A 6,610-nucleotide genomic window follows, 5' to 3' on the forward strand; every position below is an offset into this window, starting at 1 on the left:
AGGAAGTGACGTTATGATGCCGAGCACGCTGGGGGCGCGGCCACGACCATACAAGGGAAAACCATAGTTTTCCCTAGTATGGCCGTGGCCCCACCCCCAGCGTGCCCGGGTCACTTCCTGGTGACGCACACGTTGGGGAGGAGTTCCCCCAGGGGCCCAATCCGCCGGCGCCGGGGAATGGGCCTCTGGGGCAGGGTTTTCCCCGCCCCCCGGGGGGACTTGGGATCCTTAGTCTCAAGTGCCATGTTGTCATTGAAGTTAAATGGAGGCCCTTCCCCTTCCCTCAGGTCCTGGGGCTGAGAAAATAGCCATTACATATTACTGACACACGGTGGGACCGCTAAAGCTACTTTAAAGAGAAGAATACACGTTACCAGGGCTTCTCAGTCAGTGAAGGGACACAAAAGAAAATACAGAGGGAAAATCTTGACTCTAAGTGGACAGGGTCTGCCATAACAAGCTTCTGTCTTTTTTCTTCTTCTTCTCATTGATCTACAAATCTTGAGCAGCAGAAGATACTTGCTTTTTTTTTTTACTCAAGGGCTAAAAGGACTGTGACCAATTTTGTAGTTGCTAGAGTAAACTGAGGATCCTTGTTGTTGTTCAGCCGCACAGTCGAGTCTGACTCTTCGTGACCCCATGGACCACATCACGCCAGGCCCTCCTGTCTTCCGTTGTCCTCTGGAGTTTGCTTAATTTCATGTTCGTTGCATTGATAACACTGTCTAACCATCTCATCCTTGGCCGTCCCCTTCTTCTTTTACCTTTAATCTTTCCCAGCATCAGGGTCTTCTCCAGTGAGTGCTCCCTTCTCATTTGGTGGTCCTTTCTGCACTAGACTTTAAATCCTGGTTCAACCCCATCCCCGAACTTACATTCTACACTACACTTGAGTTCACCCCTGTAATTATCTCAGGGTATTTTTTTTTGTTTCCACATTACATTGAGGTCACCCCGGTTTCGCCCCACCCTTGTCCCGGGATAAACGGATGCTGTTATAACCAGGGATAAATGCAAGGTATTGTGTCACGAGTTGAACTCTGCTAAAACCAGGGATGAGATCCAAGTGCGGAAAGGACTAAAGTATTTGAGCTTCAGCTTCAGTATCTGGCCTTTCAGGGAACAGTCAGGGCTGATTTCTTCTAGGATTGACTCTCAGGATCCTTACCGCTCAGCAAAAAGAGCCAGGGTTTCCAGAGTGTAGGGGGACGGTTCTGCTTTTTGCATTTTATCTTTGCAACAATCCTGTAAAATAGGTCAGCCTGAGAGAGTGTAACTTACTCAGCAAGCTTCTTGGCAGACAGGAGGGATCTGAGCTGATCTCCTAGGTCCTATTGCTGCACTCTAACCACTACATACTCTGGATCCTCACAAAGAAGAATAAGCAGAGGTGAAGCAGGATGGCGGCAAAGTAAACAAATTACTCTATTTGACTAGCTGTTCAGAATTCCAAGAAGAGAAATAGTATTTTTTAGGACAGGAAAAACATCTTTGTTTGTACCAGTGAATGTGCAGTATAGAGGTTAGAGCGTTGAATGGGGAGCACTTGGGTCACGTCGGCCACACTTGCCATGAAGCTTCCTGGGTGACCTCTGGCCAGTCTCTCTCAATCTGATCCACCTTACAAGGTGGTTGTGGGCATAAAATGGAAAAGGCAAGAACCATATATGCCACCCTGAGCTCCTTGGATAAAGAATGGGATAAAGATGTGATATCAGCAGATAAAGATGTGTCATCAGAAGTTATACGGGATTTTTGGTTTTTTGCCATCAAGTTGCAACCGATTTAATGGTGACTCCATAAGGTATATTCACGCTGGCCCGTTTTAATGTGCTCCCCTCAGCTGTTTTATATGGGAGATTTTAAAAAATACCATTCCTGTATAGGTTATGTCTTTTGGGTATTATAAGTTGAAAACACTCAGTATATCTGGGGTTAAATGTTTGTTTGTTACTCACAGGAAGTCACATATTTCTCATGTAACTAATGTTCTTTAGCTATAGAAAGCCCGGGAATTTTCTCCCTGATCTAGGAATTTGATTGGGACTAAAGTGTCAAGGTGTATTACCATTTTATGGCTTCTCTTCCCATCTTTCTTTGGTATTCTGAAGAAGAAGAAGAGTAGCCATAATCTCTCTCTTCTAGTTTTGTCTTTGTAGAGTAAGGATGTAGCCGATTATGCTCTGCTGTTATTTTCATCCCAGTTACCCTTCCCATGCTAGAATTTAGTAAAAACTTTATATTTTAATCACACATGGACTCTCAGTCTGAATTATCTTACTCTGGCTCTGCTGGACTATCTTATCTCTGCTAAATACCATTTTTTCAATATCTCATTATCACCCAACAATTTCCCTGTGGGCTAAAGGAGATTGAAGGAACGAACCATGTACTTCTGACTTGTAGATTTTACCAGGATATGCGCGCTTATCACCTTGGCCCTATACTGCAAACCCTGAAGGGCAAATCTGAGGAAAGTAAGATAATGAACCTTCTAGCCTCAAACAGGGCTGATACCATCGAAGAGGTGGCAAACTTCCTTTACAGAACGTATAGGAGGAGAAGTTCTTTTTCGGCAGAAGGGGGTAGTGAATTAACTGTTTTGCGTGCCTACCGCCTCTGTACCTAAGGCTGCTGCTGCTGTTATGCCAATAAAGGTTTGTTTGTTTTGAATCCATAAGGTCTTCAAGGTCAGAGATGGTCAGAGGTGGTTTGCCATTGCCTGCCTCTGCATAGCGACCCTGGTATTCCTTTTGGTGCCCCATCCAAATACCGACCAGGGTCAGCCTGCTTAGCTTCCGAGATCAGACTACCCAGGTCAGGGCTTATCAATCAGCTAATGATACAGAGACAGCCTGAAAAGTACTGAGACTTACTAGTGATTTCAGCTCTCATACTTTATTTCAGCTCAGAACAAGACGAGAGTACCCAGCTCGCAGGCTGGTTTATATGTGCACAAACCCCGCTCCCCAAACACACCCACACACAAGTGATTGGCTATTTACAGTGGCTGAGAGTTCCACAGGCTCTCGGCCAGGAGCCTAGCCTGCCAATAGGTGCTGGCTAGGATCCGCTTGTCCCACTGTTACTAAGAACGAAGCTCGGTCGCTTTGCCTGACCGCGTGGCGAGATGGCTGTGCACGCGGTCTGATATGGATACATTACACAGCCAAAATGGGTAGGGGGATTTTAAGGGAGCAAAATGAACTGGTGAGCTGGGGATGCAGAAGATGTTAAAAAGTTGAAAGAGCGAGAATTTAAAGCTAGCATTCGGTGTACTTTATTTACTTAATTATAAACGTCTTGGAAAGTCTCAGAGGGTAGCCATGTTGGTCTACAGCAGAAGTACTAGATTCAATCCCCAGCAATGCTCTTCCATTTCTACCTCTACATCGGACTAACAAGGCAGTCCCTATGCAAAAGAATAAACAGGCATAAATCTGACATAAAAAAATCACAACACTCAAAAAACAGCAGAATATTTTATTCTTCCAAGACATTCAATTTCTCACCCAAGAGTGGCAATCCTCAAACAGAAGCTTCAAGGGGAGATTAGAACCAAACAGAAGCTTTAAAAGGAGATTAGAACGGGTGATTGCTGAACTTTAATTCACTCACAGATTCAGAACAATAGACCCCCTCCTCCCAGGGCTGAATAGGAAAACAGGGTTCTTATCTCACTACAGGTGCTAATTTTCTGCCCTTATGCATGTCTCCCTTGACCTAATCAAACTGATTACATTTTGCAGTTTACCTCTGCATTGTGACGTCTTTCTTTGCAACACCCCTCCCACCATCTGAACAGAATATGAGGACTCAAGGCTCTCCATTCCTACTTTCATGACAAAAAGGCTTTTGGCTCTCAAAATCTTATACCCCAAAAATCTGTCTGGTCTCTAAGGTGCTAGGAGACTCAAATATAGCTCTTGGAAAGTTTGTGCCTTTTTCTCAAGGTGAACTTTCACGAGAAACCACCTTTTGGACCCACAGCAGTACAGCAATAATGCAGGATGATACCTGTCCCTGCATTAACTCTATCCGGCACGATTTAAAATTATGTTTTCTTTCCTCTCTTTCAATATAATGTGATTAACAGGACTAATGGTGGGAACCAAGAAACTGGTATTCTGGCTTAACTGACTGAAGTCAACAAAGCACTCTATGGAAGATACTGATGAACACACCTTAAAATCATGGTTTGTCAGAGGGGAATTATTCCAGTAATCCCTGGCTGCGGTCACAGAGTAACACTGCATAAGTTTACACTGTGAATGCTCTCCCCCCCCCGCCCATTGGTTAAATTCCAGCCTGATGAAGAGACCTGGAGAACTCAAAAGCTTGCACACTGTGTTATGATATTTTGGTTGGACTTAATAAGAGGTATTGCATATGAGTTTGTTTTTGGATTTTCCTAAGGACCAACCTGCCACAGAAACTGAGTCCATCAAAATCTAAACAAGATTGTCCCAACAAATATGGAAAACAAAAAATGGCCAACAGACTGGAAACATTCAATTTACATCCCAGTTCCAAAAAAGGAGATGTCAAAGACTGCAGCAACTCTTGGACCATCACATTAATTTCTCATGCAAGCAACTGATGCTCAAAATCTTACAACAAAGACAGTTACCATATATAGAACTGGAAATGTCAGCTGTTTGCTGAATTCAGAAAGGGAAGAGGGCACTAGAGATCACACTGCAAATTTATGTTGGTTACTGGAGCTTATGAGAGAATTTCAGAAGAAAATCAGCTTTTTCCTAGATTACAGCAAAGCTTTTGACTGTGTGGATCATGAACAGCTACGACTGGCTTTAAAGGAAATGGGTATGCCACAGCATTTGATATTTTAAAATTTGCAATCTATACTCCGGACAAGAGGCTGCTGTTAGGACAGAATATGGCAAAGGTGTCAGACAAGGATGCATTTTATCTCCCTATCCCTTCAATCTGTGTGCAGAACATGGTTACATTATGAGAAGACAAGAGTCACTGTAAAAGACAATAATGAGGAACGCTGGATTAGATTTAGATGAAGGTGGAGTGAAAATTGGTGGAAAGAACATTAACAGTTTGAGATGTGACACATTATTGGCAGAAAACAGTGAAGACATGAAACAACTACTGATTTATTTATTCATTCATTCATTAGATTTTTACCCCGCCCTCCCGGGGTAGACGAAAGTGCCAAAGCATGATTACAGCTGAATATCAAGAGAACAAAAATAATGACTACTGGGGAATTCCACAACTTTAAGGCTGATTATGAGGAAACTGACATAATTCCAGATTTTCTACTCCTTGGCTCCATCATCACCCAAAAGGGAGACTGCACCCAAGAAGTCAGAAACAGATTGAAATGGGGAAGAGCAGCCATGAAGGAACTAAAAAAGATCCCTGTGTTGCTGGTGACCAAGATCAAGTTAATTCATGTCATAGTATTCCCCATTACTATGTATGGGTGTGAAATTAGGACAATGAAGAAAGCTGACAGGAAAAAACTAGATTCCTTTGAAATGTGGTGTTGGAGAAGAGTTTTACAGATACTACCAAAAAGACACATAAGTGGTCCCTAGACGAGATCGAGCCTGAACTCTCCCTAGAAGCTAAAATGGTTAAACTGAGGTTATTGTATTTTGGTCACATTATGAGAAGGCAAGAGTCACTGGAAATGACAACAATGCCAGGAAAAGCTGAAGGGAGCAGGAAAAGAGGAAGACAAGGTGATTCTTGGTTATAAATTATATTGGAAGGATGGGGGGGAAGGGTTGGAGGTGGGGTGGCTCTGTATGTCAGAGAGGGTATACAGTCCAGTAAGATTGAGAGGGTAAAAGAATTGGATTTGCTTCTGGAAATTCTATGGGTTGAAATAGTGGGCCCAAAAGGAAGCTTAACACTGGGTTTGTTATTGCCCACCAGATCAAAAGAAGAAATAACTTTGTCGTCATAGGTGATTTTAACTACCCACACATTGATTGGGTCAATATGTGTTCAAGTTGGGGAAAATGAGATTGAATTTCTAGACACTCTCAATGACTGTGCTACGGAGCAGATGATCACAGAACTACCAGGGGAGAGGCGATCCTGGAGTTGGTCCTAAGTAACGCCCAAGACCTGGTGAGAGATGTAAAAGTGATTGCACCGCTTGGGAACAGTGACCATAATGTTATTGAGTTCAACATTTGTATAAATAGGGAGTTGCCCAAAAAGAGCGACACAACCACTTTTAACTTGTGGGGAGGAAACTGAAAGGAAAAGTAGAAAGGGTCAAAACCATTGGGGAAGCTTGGAGACTATTTAAAACTACGATCCTAGAGGCTCAGATATTGAGTTCAACATTTGTATAAATAGGGAGTTGCCCAAAAAGAGCGACACAACCACTTTTAAATGTAAAAGTGGTAACTTCTTTGAAATGAAGGGACATGTGAGGAGGAAACTGAAAGCAAAAGTAAAAAAGGTCAAAACCATTGGGGAAGCTTGTAGACTTTTTAAAATTAAAATCCTAGAAGCTCAGAAAAAATATATACCGCAGGTTAGGAAAGGCATAAATAGGTATAGAAAAAGGCCTGCATGGTTAACAAATGAAGTAATGGAAGCTGTAAAAGGTAAG

Source organism: Gekko japonicus, unplaced genomic scaffold, assembly GCF_001447785.1.
Source record: "Gekko japonicus isolate JY-2015 unplaced genomic scaffold, Gekko_japonicus_V1.1 scaffold428, whole genome shotgun sequence".
NCBI lineage: Eukaryota > Metazoa > Chordata > Lepidosauria > Squamata > Gekkonidae > Gekko > Gekko japonicus.